General features: G+C 48.3%; 1 pseudogene; it reads left to right on the top strand.

Annotated features, from left to right (window-relative positions):
* The first annotated feature begins 2,323 nt into the window (after nt 1-2,323).
* Nucleotides 2,324-5,896, top strand: LOC149355256 (uncharacterized; annotated as a pseudogene).
* The last annotated feature ends 9,589 nt before the right edge of the window (nt 5,897-15,485 follow it).

Genomic DNA, 15,485 nt, shown 5'->3' with positions numbered 1-15,485 from the left:
ACGAAGTTTCTGAGAAAGCTGTATAGCTTTCCTTTGTAGCCGTATGGCTGCGCTTGGGTGGATGCCAATGAGTAATTACTCCCTTATTACAAATCTACTCCACCTTGGGGGATTCCCCTAAACATTTGACCAACATACTTCCCACTTCGAGTTACTGATCAATTCGCTCTCGCCCTACCATAAGCTTGCCGTCCCAGTTAGCTCAATTGGTAGAGCGACTGCTCCGGTGTAGCGGTGGTCCCGGGTTCGAACCCCGGACCAGGACGAATTTTTCTTTAACTACGAAGTTTCTGAGAAAGCTGTATAGCTTTCCTTTGTAGCCGTATGGCTGCGCTTGGGTGGATGCCAATGAGTAATTATTCCCTTATTACAAATCTACTCCACCTTGGGGGATTCCCCTAAACATTTGACCAACATACTTCCCACTTTGAGTTACTGATCAATTCGCTCTCGCCCTACCATAAGCTTGCCGTCCCAGTTAGCTCAATTGGTAGAGCGACTGCTCCGGTGTAGCGGTGGTCCCGGGTTCGAACCCCGGACCAGGACGAATTTTTCTTTAACTACGAAGTTTCTGAGAAAGCTGTATAGCTTTCCTTTGTAGCCGTATGGCTGCGCTTGGGTGGATGCCAATGAGTAATTATTCCCTTATTACAAATCTACTCCACCTTGGGGGATTCCCCTAAACATTTGACCAACATACTTCCCACTTTGAGTTACTGATCAATTCGCTCTCGCCCTACCATAAGCTTGCCGTCCCAGTTAGCTCAATTGGTAGAGCGACTGCCCCGGTGTAGCGGTGGTCCCGAGTTCGAACCCCGGACCAGGACCAATTTTTCTTTAACTACGAAGTTTCTGAGAAAGCTGTATAGCTTTCCTTTGTAGCCGTATGGCTGCGCTTGGGTGGATGCCAATGAGTAATTATTCCCTTATTACAAATCTACTCCACCTTGGGGGATTCCCCTAAACATTTGACCAACATACTTCCCACTTTGAGTTACTGATCAATTCGCTCTCGCCCTACCATAAGCTTGCCGTCCCAGTTAGCTCAATTGGTAGAGCGACTGCCCCGGTGTAGCGGTGGTCCCGAGTTCGAACCCCGGACCAGGACCAATTTTTCTTTAACTACGAAGTTTCTGAGAAAGCTGTATAGCTTTCCTTTGTAGCCGTATGGCTGCGCTTGTGTGGATGCCAATGAGTAATTACTCCCTTATCACGAAACACGAGATTGGAGTACCGAAGAAGGTAGGTTTACATGTGTTGGCGCGGTGACATCGGAAATAAGCGCTCCTCGTTCATTTCCAGAGAGCAAAAGAAAACCTTGCACCACAAGCCCGGTCTCTAAGTCCTCATCTGACGAATGTAAGCTCAATTGTCAAACTGATTTCTCGAAACACGCTCCGCACGTTTAATGCTCATTTATGTTTATCGCCAAGTGTTTCACCTAACAAAATGCGTTTTTCGCAGTCACAGCACTGCAATTCCAGTCACGATGCTGGCTTGCAAGTCCTTTGCTCTGCTGATTTTCCGAAGGTATGTGCCCACGGCTCATTAATAATGGTGTAAAATTTGATGCGGTCTTTCAAACGGTTTCTGTGCTGCTGGGCCCGCCGCGGCAATTTACCGGCCATGTCGTTTTGGCTGCGGTGTCTGAGGATTCGGAATCGAATCGCGGCCGCGAACCGAAGGAGGCGAGTGCTATGAAATGCCGTATGGTGCAAAATAATCCGGACCCCCCCCACCCCCCGCACCCCCCTCAGCCCCCTGCCCCCCGCTGCGGCATCTCTCGCAACCCATGCGCAGTTTTGGGATGTTAAACCACCCATAAGAACATCTGTGCTGCTGCCTGCACCGGTAACTTTCCGAAACAAGGCAGGCCAAAGTTATCAGGCACTCGAATTTGAAATGGGATGAAAAGTTAACGCCCTAGCTAAATTATAACTTGCCAGATTCAACACCCATTATCTGACCTCATGCACTGTTTATTTCAGTTCTAGAGACATTAATGACATTGACTTGTGCTGCAGTGATTTTTTTGTAACTGTAGATAAAACTGCCGATGATGTTGGTGTGTCTGCACTGCAGCTTGTAGATCGGTCAGCTACAATAATATGTCTAAAAAATGACGACCAATGAACCCATTCAATAATTGGCTCGCATTCTGTGCTTCAAAGCTATATTGAACTTTCTGTTTCAAAGCAGGAACTTTTCATCATTAGTAAGTGCTGTGTATTTTTTTACCATGGCATAAAAAATTGTAACTAGTGTGGGAAAAAATAACATAGCATCTTCTGTTCTATCACAGACATCACAGCATGATCGCGCTATGGAGGCTGCCATGGCAATGCTGGAGTTGCAGCAGACAGACACAGTATGAGGACATTTGTCACCCCAAACTGGCCGTGTGCCCAGAAAAGAGCATTTGTGCAGTGCTGGTAAATAAAACACTTTTCTTGCAGGTGTCACAGGATGATGATGGCATGAAAGCTGCCATGAAAATCCTCGAACTTGAGCACAGAGACACAGTAAGTAGACAGCTGTAACCTAGAACTGGGTACATTTACAGCCTATCGCATTTGTGCAGGATCGAAAGGCACTTTTGTCATGTAAATAGAGTTGCATTATCATTTTGTTGCAGACAACACAGACAGCAGAAGCTGCCTTTGACCCTGACATAGGCTACAAAGTGGCACACGCTGATGCGGTGAGTGCAATAATTTTGTGATTTTAACGTGTACAGGGGGACGTTCCATTCTTGAGGCCTGTGTTGGCAACTTTTGCAAAGAATTGTTGACAACGCATTTCCACTCGAAACCTCTGTAGTCATGCAAACAGTAGGGAACTACAGTTTAAAAGAGGCATGTGTAAAAGTACTGGAAAGCATCCACAGCAGCTGCACAAGTAGTCACCGTAGTCCTTCACAAAGAAAGTAACAAAATCCCAAAAAAGAAGGGTATTAGGGACGAAGGCTGACAACCTCGTATTTTTCACTGCATATCTCAAGAGGTGTTTAAATATCTGGATTATGTATATGGTTAATGGAGAATGCTTTAGTAATCAGCGATACTGCTGATGACATTGCCCTGTTAAGTAATGCAGGAGATGAACTGCAAAGTGTGATCGAGAACATACATGCAAAGCAAAATGAAGGGTCTAAACATGCAGAAAAAGTAATGTTCAACATTCTCAGGAGTCAACGACAGTTTACAATGCACATCGAAACATTGGGAGTGTTAAGGAGTACGTTTAATTAGGGCCTGCTGACTTGAGATCCAAATGGGCTCGAGTGCATATAGCAGGTATTAGGTCACGAATGGCACAAGATGAAATTGTACAACTTTCTTTTACCGGTGCTCACCTACAGCGCAGTAACACAGACGATAAAAAAATGGGTTGCACTTAAATTGAGGACAATGCTGCGAGCTGTGGCAAGGATAATGATACATAAAATCTTAAGCGACAGGATGAGAGAAAAGTGGGCCAAGGACAAATGGAAGTTATTATCACCCCATTGAAAATCAAGATGAAAAAATGGGCATGGGCAGGGCATGTAATATGAAGGCAAGAAACTATTCGTCATTAAGGGCCAAGCTTTGGGTTCCAGGAAACCAAGGCATGCACAGCAGGGGTGCCAAAAAGTCATGTGAGCTAATGAAACTGCCAAGTTTATGGGGACAAGGTTGCCACAGCTGGCTGACGACAGCATTAAATGGGGAGAAATGGAAAAAGCCTTTGCTCTACGTTGAGTGTAGCTTGGAAAGCTATGATAATGATGGTGATTGAACAAGGGCAGAAAATGTATTCTCAGGTGGTAAAAAATAAAAACATGCTTATTAGCATTATACTTCACAGAAGTATGAAGACGGGTAGAAAGAACAGAATAGCAACCACGGTCAGAACAGTTAATGACAGCAGCTGCAGTTAGGCACGCCTCTCTGCATGGCTTCGTTGCATTCTGGCAGTATGCAGTCATACAGTATTTCGTCCAACCATATAAGCTCCTGAGTATGCAAAGCTTAACATGCAACATACGAGTGCCGAGTGCCAGCATAGCAGTCAACAACCCGAAGAAAGGACTCCACATCCTTAGACTATACTACGAAAAGCCGTTTTTCACTTGGAAGGTCTTACATCATGTCGATTGCTTCCATGGGTTACACAACAGGACAGTCCTGTTGTCTTATGCTGCAGGTAAAAGCATGCTTCAAGACTGTCAAGGTGAGTTCAGTAATGGCGGCATGAATCCTTCTAAACTCACAAATTTGGGAATGCAGACATATTTCTGTGCTGTGAGAGTAATTAGAAGTTCTCTGTGCCAACAGATGGAAAACAAACTGGCTTTTTTTTTCTTCTTTCAGATGGTACAAACAGATGTCACCAGCAGTAAAGCGAAAGTAGGATTGCCAACAACTCACAAAGACAAGGTAAAGGCATACTGCACCATTTTGCTCATATTTTTCTTGAGTCTTGTAATGGTAGTTCAGCATCCATGACCAAAATACATTTTCAGGCAACACAGACCGTGGCTGCTGCTGACTTCAATGTCACAAAAAGACCTCAAGTACAGTGTACAAGCAGTGTGGGTGAAACATCACTTTCCACATTTATCTGGCATCACTAAGAAAATACAGTGCCTTCACAACCGTTTGCTATTACACTTTACTTTTAACAGTAATGTGGTGCACAACAGCACATACAACTTTTGTCAAAAAGTTGCTGTAACATTCGCGTACCATTTTTATTTGCGCTTAGCAATCAGTTGAAAACTTTCAAGTTGTGGGATTGACTGCTTCAAAAGATTGAAGAGGAGAAACAAACCATAATACACCACATGTGTTCAGCCATTTGAACAATTGATTTACTCTGGATCATAGTATGAGCTATCACATTAAGAGTAAACATGGCTTGGTGCACAGGTGCATGTATTTCAAACAAGCAATGGTTTGATATCTACAAAAATGCTAATCACTTGGACACAGCTGTTCAGAGCATGGTTCAGCTGCAGCTCAAAACACCAATCTTGGCGGCTTGGTGCCTTGATTCTGACATCCTGCCTTTCTTTATTCAGGTTCCAAAACACAGCAAGTCGACACAGTGGGAGAATGTGACCTATGAGGACCATTGCTATGCACAACTGCCCATGATTGGGTTACACAGGCCATCATTTGTGCAGAGGCTTTCTGCTGAAGACATTTTGTTTTATACAGGAATTTCCCAAACAGCATTCAACAACCTTGTGAAAGCAGTGTCGGCATTGGCAAAGAAGACGAGCACATCGCCACGTGCTGACCAGCTGCTGATGTGCCTTATGAGGCTTCGTCTCGGCCTCCTGTATGGACACTTGGGACGAATCTTCCAGATGTCAGTTTCTGCTGTAGGGAACAATGTCCGCTACATGCTTCAAGTGCTGTGAAGAGTGATTAAGTGGGTTGTCACCTGGTTGCCAACAGAAGACATCAAGGATAGCATGCCAGCATCCTTTGTGGAGAGTGGGTATGGTTCCACAACATGCATTCTTGATTGCACTGAAGTCATGTTGCAGCGTCCAAAGAAACTAATGGCCAGAGCACAGACATTCAGTAGCTATAAAGCACACAACACCATCAAGTTCCTCGTGGCTATTGCCCCTAATGGGCACATAATGTTTGTTTCGAAGGCTTATGGCGGACGTGCTTCGGACAAGCTCATCACAAGGGAGAGTGACATTGGAGATTACTTCATGAAAGGAGATGAAATCATGGCGGACAGAGGTTTCTCCCTTGATGACGAGCTACTTGTGCAAGGAGTCCGGCTAAACACGCCAGCCTTCACAAAAGGTATGTGTTCATGCAACATGGTAGAGTTTTCAGCAAATACAATGCCACATTTTGTTTGTTTTGCAGGAAAAAAAACAGTTTAGCGAGAAGGAAGTTACCGCCACAAGACGCATTGCATCTGTCCGCATTCATGTGGAGCGTGCAATCAACAGGATCAAGAACTACAGCATCTTTAAACAGGCGCTCCCAATCACATAAACAAAAAACAATTAGTGATATGGTTTTTGTTTGCGCAGGGCTGTGCAATCTTAAGCCTGCTCTCATTAAACAGGGTGTCTAGCGACCTGTAGACCTAAAATAGAGGAAAATTTGCATATTGTTACGACGAAGTGTAAGTGGAAGACGAAGTGAACTCGCGCGCGAAAGGGTCGAACGAAGAAGAAGAGGTTGATGGTGCTTCTTGTTCGTGTTGGTGCTCCCTGCTAGGAACTATTCACCTACGGCTTATAAATAAAATGTAAGTAGTATTTCCCCGTAACATCTTTGGTGGAGGTGCGACAAGACGGAACTACGCAGTGGACGCTACCTTCCACCCCCGACCTACCTTCCACGGCCGACAATGACGGAAACAACTCCTCCAGATTCGGCAGCATCGTTGTCCTCCGTCGTCCTCACTCACCCTCGTGATCCTGGACCCTTCTCTGGGGACGACGACGCTGACATCGAGACTTGGCTTCGCAAGTATGAACGCTGCAGCGCTAACAACCGGTGGGACCAAACTTTCATGCTTTCGAACGCCGTTTTTTACCTTAAGGGCACGGCGCTCAAGTGGTACGATACCAACGAAGAGACATTGGCCAGTTGGGATGACTTTAAACAGAAACGTATCGACCTTTTCGGCAAACCGCTCGGCCGGCAGCTTGCCGCAAAACGAGATCTCGCAAGTCGCGCTCAGTCATCCACGGAGTCCTACGTCTCCTATATTCAGGATGTGTTGGCTCTGTGCTACACGGTAGATACAGAGATGAGTGAGGCTGACAAAGTTGGACATGTGCTCAAGGGCATCGCAGACGACGCCTTCAATCTGCTGGTTTACAAAAACTGTGACAAGATTGCAGACATCATAAAAGAATGCCACCGCTTCGAGGACGCCAAAAGCCGACGGATCAGTCAGCATATCGCACGCCTGCCCAACACGGCTGCGTCTTCGTCCTGCCAAGATCTTTGTTCTCGTAACCAGCCGATCTCACCTGAGACCGTGACCCGTATTGTGCGCAGTGAACTGGAAGCCATTGCTCCGGCTCCCTTACCAACACCCGTAGCCAACCAGCCCCTGAACCTTCCACTTATTCAAGCCGCCGTGCGCCAGGAAATCGCTAACTTAGGTTTAAACTCTGTCGCCGCTCTTCATCCCTCCCAAGTACCCGAAGTCCCTCCTCTCTACCCTGTCCGGCCCATTTACACCGCTCCTGGACCGCGCAACCCCTCCGAGTGGCGTACGCCTGACGACAGGCCCATCTGTTTCAACTGTTCCCGTGTCGGCCACATCGCCCGTCATTGCCGTAGTCGATGGTATTTCTCCCAGCGGACCCGTTACTCGACCCCACCTTATCGCCCCGACGCTGCAGACTCAAGCTCTTTCTCGCGACCCCTGGACCCATCAAGCTCCACCACCGACGTCTCGCCGCCCCGCTTCAGCCGCTCACCATCCCCACAGCGCCGCCAGTCCCGTTCGCCGCAACGACCACGCGCTTCCTCTCCAGGCCCCTACGGACGATCACAGGCGGAAAACTAGTTTCTGCAGCGTCTAGAGGTGATGCTGCAGTGACGACCCGGGCCCAAAATCCTCGCTTAGTTCTTCGTGCCCCGCGCAATTTACTGACCGTACAAGTCGATGGCGTTGCCGTCTCTGCTCTGGTTGACACGGGCGCCGACATTTCTATGATGAGTTCCGACCTACGACGCCGCCTTCGCAAAGTACTGACGCCTGCTGCTACAGCCGTTGTTCGAGTTGCCGATGGCACAACATCCCCAGTCCTCGGCCTGTGTGCTGCTCGTGTGACGATTTTTGACCGACAAACCACCGTGCTCTTTACCGTTCTGAATCAGTGCCCTCATGACATCATACTCGGCCTTGATTTCCTTGGTGAGCACGCAGCCCTTATTGACTGTGCTACAAGTGTTGTTGAGTTGGACCTACCGTTCCTCTCAGACCCACCTGCCCCAGTTGTGCACCGTCTCTGTACTGCCGAGCTCATGCGCTTGCCACCTGAAGCCGCTACTTACGTATTGTTTAAATCTGTTCCACCTCTTCCTAATGGCCAGTATATCATCACTCCTGTCCTTGATTTGCCCGTCACAAAGAATGTTGCCCTTGCCCATACAGTTGTCACAGTCTCGGCAAACAGCGCATGTCTGCCTGTTCTCAACTTCAGTACGCACGTCCAGACGCTTCCTCAAGGCATGTGCCTCGCCACGGTGTCCCCCACCGACGACTACGTGATCTCCGCAATCACAAACTGTGTATCGCCCTCTCCGGCCAATCATGTCACAGCTCTTTCGAGACCTGACCACTTTGCCAATATGACCGCTTGCGATCTCTCTTCCGACCAAGCAGAGGCGCTTACCCATCTTCTGGCATCTTTTCAGGACATATTTGATTTCAATGACCGCCCTTTGGCTCGTACGACTATTGTGAAGCATCGTATCAGCACCGGTGACGCCGCTTCTCTGCACCGCCGGCCTTATAGGGTGTCCAGTTCCGAACGCCAAGTGATACAACAGGAAGTCGAAAAGATGCTCGCTAAGGACATCATCGAACCGTCGTCCAGTCCTTGGGCCTCTCCGGTCGTCCTTGTTAAAAAGAAAGACGGCAGTTGGCGTTTCTGCGTCGACTATCGCCACCTGAACCGCATCACAAGAAGAGACGTGTACCCACTCCCTAGGATCGATGACGCTCTCGACTGCCTCCACGGAACTCAATACTTTTCTTCCATTGATCTTCGTTCCGGTTTTTGGCAAATCACCGTTGACGAGCAGGACCGTGAAAAAACAGCTTTTGTCACACCTGACGGTTTATGCCAGTTCAAAGTCATGCCGTTCGGACTTTGTAATGCACCAGCTACTTTCGAACGGATGATGGACTCACTACTTCGCGGATTTAAGTGGACTACATGTATGTGCTACCTTGACGATGTTGTTGTCTTCTCGCCCACATTTTCCTCGCACCTTGACCGTCTCAGGAGTATCCTGACTGTCTTTCGTACGGCTGGGCTACAGCTCAACTCGTCCACATGCCACTTCGGCCACCGGTAACTCACCATTCTTGGACATCTCGTCGGCGCCTCCGGTGTACGTCCTGATCCAGCAAAAATTGCAGTGGTGCAACACTTCCCTAGTCCACATTCCCAGAAAGACGTGCGCAGGTTTCTTGGGCTGTGTTCCTACTTTCGCCGTTTTATTCAGGATTTTGCTCTTATCGCTCGTCCCCTCACTGACCTCCTGAAGACCGAAACAGACTTTACCTGGGGCACTGATCAACAACACGCGTTTTCCACGCTTATCCGCCTGCTGACATCATCCCCAATTCTGGCACATTTTGATCCCGCGGCCTCTACTGAACTCCGCACGGACGCCTGTGGCTACGGGATCGGAGCCGTGCTGGCTCAACGCTCCCGGGGCCCACACCGCGTGGTTGCGTATGCTAGCCGCCTGCTGTCACCTGCCGAGCGAAATTACTCCATTACCGAACGTGAGTGCCTCGCCCTGGTTTGGGCTGTTGCTAAATTCCGGCCATACTTGTTCGGGCGTGCTTTTTCTGTTGTCACGGACCATCATGCCCTTTGCTGGCTGTCCTCGCTGAAAGACCCTTCCGGGCGTCTTGGCCGCTGGGCGCTACGCCTTCAGGAGTATTCGTACACTGTCGTGTACAAGTCCGGACGTCTCCATCAAGACGCTGATTGCCTGTCTCGGTACCCTGTCGAGCCACCTGCTCTCAGTGACACTGACGATATTCCTTCCCTGTTTGGTATTTCTGATCTACACAACATCTCCGAGGAGCAGCGCAAAGACCCTTATTTGCAAACCATCATCGAGGGCCTCAGATCTGGAAGCTCGAAGCGGTCCCTTGAGCTCTTAGTTACCGAAAAGGACATCCCCTATCGCCGCAACTTCAGTCCTGACGGGCCCTCCCTCCTTCTAGTCATCCCCAGCAGCTGCGGTCTTCTATAATTGCAGAACTCCATGACCTGCCTGCCGCTGGCCACCTTGGTGTGGCACGAACTTACGACCGGATACGGCGCCGCTTCTTTTGGCGAGGATTATACCGTACAGTGCGGCATTACGTCACCACTTGCGACCTCTGTCAGCGCAGGAAGAAGCCTTCGGCACCACCTCCTGGTCTCCTGCATCCTATAGACGTGCCTGTGGAACCGTTCCACCGTGTAGGGCTCGACCTCCTTGGACCATTCCCGACCTCGGCATCCGGAAATAGGTGGGTGGCAGTAGCCATAGACTATACCACTCGGTATGCGATCACCCGTGCATTGACTACGAGCTGCGCGACCGATGTGGCAGACTTTCTTTTGCACAATCTCATTCTGCAACATGGTGCCCCTCGTCATCTACTCACAGACCGCGGACGCTATTTCCTGTCCAGAGTTGTTGACGACATCCTGCGTTCATGTTCCACCAAGCATAAGATTGCCACAGCATACCACCCGCAGACCAACGGGCTAACCGAGCGTTTGAACCGAACATTGACAGACATGTTGTCTATGTACGTCTCCCCCGACCACAAAGACTGGGATCTCGCCTTGCCCTACGTCACGTTCGCTTACAACACCTCGCGGCATGACACAACTGGTTACTCTCCTTTCTATCTCTTATACGGGAGACACGCCGTCCTGCCTTTGGATACACTCGTCCCATCTGCTGACCGTCCAGTCACCGCCTATGCCCGTGACGCCATTGCTCAAGCTGCAGACGCTCGCCAAATCGCCCGTACTCGGCTACAAGCGTCCCAGCAAGCACAGAAGTCTCTGTATGATAATCACCATCGCCATGTCACGTACGAACCGGGGTCGCTCATTCTTCTGTGGTCCCCTTCCCGCCGCGTCGGTCTTTCTGAGAAACCTTTGTCCCCCCACCATGGTCCTTATCGTGTTGTGCGTCAGGTCACCGACGTCACGTATGAAGTTGCTCCTCATACACCTGCATCCTCATCATGTAGACCATCCACCGATATTGTTCACGTTACGCGCCTCAAGCCCTACCACGCAGCTCTTCTATCATCGACCTAGCGCCGGGACGGCGCTTGTGCCGCCGGGGGTCATGTTACGACGAAGTGGAAGTGGAAGACGAAGTGAACTCGCGCGCGAAAGGGTCGAACGAAGAAGAAGAGGTTGATGGTGCTTCTTGTTCGCGTTGGTGCTCCCTGCTAGGAACTATTCACCTACGGCTTGTAAATAAATGTAAATAGTATTTCCCCGTAACAATATTTAGGAAATAAAGGAATTGCCATTAGACAGCATGGACTAAAATTATGCTGGCCTGTAGAGCATTGAAAAGTGCGCAGCATGCGGTCAATGCACATCTGGCATGACGTCTTGTCTACCCTAATTTAGACTCTCATCAAAGTGAGCACCGTAAGGAACTAGAGCGGCGGCCTCAAGGAATCCACTGTGGAACCACCATCTGCTTTAAATATGAGCCAAGACGTCTGATAGTGTGTACACATTAGAAGCAAGAATGTGATAGCCCTCTCTGCGCATTTTCATCAGTAAATGACTAGGCCTTTTAAGTCTCCTTGCAAGCAGTAGACAAAAAGCATATAGTGATTATAGAATCAACTTGAAAAAATTATTGCTGTTTGATTTTATTCGGTTCTTATCAGCCTGCTTGATCGCATTGACAGTGGCAGTTTCTAAATTAGGGTAGACAAGACGTCATACCAGGTGTGCATTGACCGTATGCTGCACACTCTTCCAATGCTCTGCAGGCTAGCATAATTTTAGTGCATGCTGTCTAATGGAAATTCCTTTATTTCCTAAATTACATTTGTTTACATCGAGATGTAAACACACTTATTTTTCATATCTGTGAGCCAGCTCATGAGCTGGTACTGAAGGAAATAAACTGCGGAGTGAACTGTCATGGTGCCGCTTAGTAAAGGGCTCAACAACTGAAGTGCAAACAGTGAAACAATATTTCGTTTCAGACAGACTGAATAAGCAGAGTATTTGTTATCAGTTTCACAACACATAGACCAACACACAGAATTGCTAACAAAACTAGTATCTATTGGTTCACCAGTAGCCATTATTCTGGTGTTTGCATCTCATTTGGTAATGTTAGCACTTCCAATCCAACCTTTTGATTCAAAAGCATGCTAACAGTGGAGATGGACTGCACAACACAACTGACAACCTAGAGAAGCAAAGCAGACCGGCGGATCTAAAAATTATTACAGTTGCTAAGGCCATGCACAGTACTCAAGAAAAAAAAACACGGCCCAAAATATATTTGCTTCTGCACATTGCAACATGACTTGTTTTGCGTTGACAGAGGTACAAATCGCTCAAATGGGAGAGGAGCTCTTGTCGTCGCCCCTCAAGAGGTTGGCCCTCCGCGGTGGCTCAGTGGTTATGGCCCTCAGCTCTGGATCCAAAAGACGTGGGTTTAATCCCGGCTGCACTGTTCGAATTTCGATGGTGGTGAAATTCTAGAGGCCCATGTACTGTGCAATGTCAGTGCATGTTAAAGAACCCCCAGGTGGTTGAAATTTCCTGAGCCCTTCACTATGGCGTCCCACAAAGCCAGAGTTGCTTTGGGATGTTAAACCACCATAAACCAAACCAAGAACCTGGAATGCCTTAATGTGCTAGACAGCCCAAAACATGGGTTAGAAGCAAACCCCTTGGGCCATGTATTCCTTAAAAAGGGTGTAGATGTATGCATTTAACTAGAGTGAGCAAATATGGTTGTACCGATGAAGTACATCCATTCTACCACTGGCGTGCAAATCTGACAATCGAGGAAGGAGCTCTGAAAAATAAAATTTTTTCAGCCGTGGTAAAGTCTGTGTTATGTACTTGTTATCAAAAGGCACTTCAACAATAACGTCATTTTCAACGCTCCATACATAAAAAAAGCATACCCGGGTCTTTGTACAAAACATCTGAAACTGGACCTGGCTGTAATAGCCATTTGGCCCACTGTCTTGGAGCACAAGTTCTGCCTCTTTGTTGAGACGTACATACTTGCCACTGCTGATTAGTGGTACGCAGTCATTCATGTTGGGACATTTGATTTCAAGAATGGCATCCATGCCTTCAATAACTCCATCAGGACTGGCAGAAAGCCACGGCAGCTCAGTGTTCACCACAGTCCCTGTTTGTTTTACAATCAGCCCAGTCTTTTCTGAAAACTGTTTACGGGCAACAGGCTCCATCTGCTTGCCATACTTGGTGGCAGCATTGCCAGAAAAACTGGGCGAAAGCATCCTCATTGCTGCCTTCTCGCATCCTGTGCTTTCCCTTTTCGGAACTTTGCTGACATTGGACGCAGTTAAACGCAGCTTGCGGGAAAAAAACCGCAGCGGCGTTGCTTGTGTAGCAGTTTCTGTCTGTAGCACCTCAGCACCACGGGGTGACAGCACCACATACTTTTTATAGAAATCATTGCACACCGTGCAGCTTTCGCTACCGTGATCCCCATGTTCAATTCCATCACTGGCTGGTGGTGGAGGCGCTTGCTCCTGTACTTGTGGAGGAAATGTCTCGTACGTAAGAGTGCCTGCATAAAATACAAGACATCACAAATCAATTACATGCAACTAGAGAGAGAAGAATAAACTTTATCTATATTGTTTGAAGAGGAAGGCTCTCTTCTGGCGCAGGCGGGCTATACTGTCGCTTAGTGGCCTTGATCTCTTGGATCTCGGCGACCTGATCAGCTCTCGCTGTGAGTAACTTTTGCTGCCACAGGCCCGAGCTGCGCAGCGCGGTCTTCCACTGCTCCTCTGTGGTTATTCCGCTTAAAGGGTTTTTACTGCAGGCCCACATGATGTGGTTAAGGGTAGCATACTCTCCGCAGCTTCTGCATTCTGCAGAGTATATACAGGGTCTGTTCTGAAAGTAGTAGGACTGATTTTTTCCTGGGCGAACGGGCGGACGAGAGGTGGTCTGCGCGTGCAGGATCGTTGAAGGGGGATATTGGGAATGCTGGGGAAAATCGGCAGTCGGCTCTCGGCCGTTGAAGAGAGGAGGTCGCTTGTACTGTGAACCCCTGTCGAAACGTCTCGTCACGCAGAATCGTCGAGAGTTTACTGGATCAGCGATACGCGTTCAAATTTTGAGTAAATTTTGGTAAAACGGGCAAAGAGACTCACAACATGATTAAGGAGGCCTACGGTGACGCTTCCATGGGTAGATCAGGTGTTTTTTAGTGGCACAAGCTTTTCCGAGAAGGTAAGGAAAGAGTGGAGGAAGACGACCGCTCCAGACGCCCTTCGACCAGCAAGACCAAAGAAAATGTGTAGCGAGTGAAACATTTACTTAACAGTGATCGTAGGATGAGTATCAGAATGATTGCTGATGACTTGAGCATTCCTCAAACCCAAGTTTTTGAGATCGTGACAGAAAACTTATCCATGAGGAAAGCTTGCGCGAAGTTGGTGCCGGGAGTGTTGTCAGAGGAGGAAAAGGCCAACCGGTAGGATCTTCTTCATGTGAATGAGGACCCCGATTTTTTGCCCAGCACAAGGCGGCAACGCTGCCTCAGCCCCCTTGCAACCTCGACTTGGCCCCGCCAGACTTTTTTCTATTCCCGAAAATAAAATCGACGCTCGAGGGGAAACATCACGAATCGGTTGAGGTGGTTCAACAGGCCGTGACGAGGGAGCTAAACAGCATACCGGTCCAGGCGTTCCTGGAGGCGTACGAAAACTGTAAAACGCATTGGCAGCAGCGTGTAGGTGCGGAAGGGTGCTACCTTGAAAAATTGTAATCGTTTGTACTATTCTCTTGAATAAATTTTGTTTTAAAAAATGAGTCCTACTACTTTCAGAACAGACCATGTATCTGGATAAATTATGGCTAATATTGCGGGGCATGGGAATGTGTGCGTTTGGAGCTGCCTGAGAGTGGTTGCTTGCTCTTGCGTGGGGTTGGGAGGGGGATATTCCAATCTGCTTCTTTGATAGAAAGTCGTGATTTCCCTAAAAGTGAGTGGATGGTCCCTGGCTGAGCTAGCCCCGTGGTTTGAGAACGCGTCTGGTCCTGCCCGGATAGTTAGTTCTCAGGCTATGTTGTTGACCTTTTCGTTTCCTGGGAGGCCTGAATGTGCGGGGGCCCATATTATTTTGACTCGAGTTTTTGGGCGGTATTTGCTAATTAGTTTTGCGGCTGGGGAATGTACTCTGCCTTTTATGAAGTTATTTATCGCAGTTTTTGAGTCGCTTATTATGGTCTTTTCCGGCGAGACTTTTATGCACATGGCATATGCTATTGCTACTTCTGCTTTCTCCGGACATTTCGCTGGTATGGTCGCAGCTGCTATGCAGTCTCCTTTGTGGTCAGCTATAGCCACAACATATGCCATTTGCCAACATATGCCAACATATGCCAACATATGCCATTTGTGCCTGTACTCGGCAGCGTCGACATACAGCGCTGACCTGTCGTCTTTTAAGTTTATTGTGCATATTTGCCGCACGGGCTTTCCTTGTGCTGT

Source organism: Amblyomma mixtum, chromosome 3 (assembly GCF_055824585.1).
Source record: "Amblyomma mixtum isolate Tamu chromosome 3, ASM5582458v1, whole genome shotgun sequence".
Classification (NCBI taxonomy): Eukaryota; Metazoa; Arthropoda; class Arachnida; order Ixodida; family Ixodidae; genus Amblyomma; species Amblyomma mixtum.
Note: the sequence above shows the minus strand (reverse complement) of the source record. Positions and strands in the feature narration are given on the sequence as shown.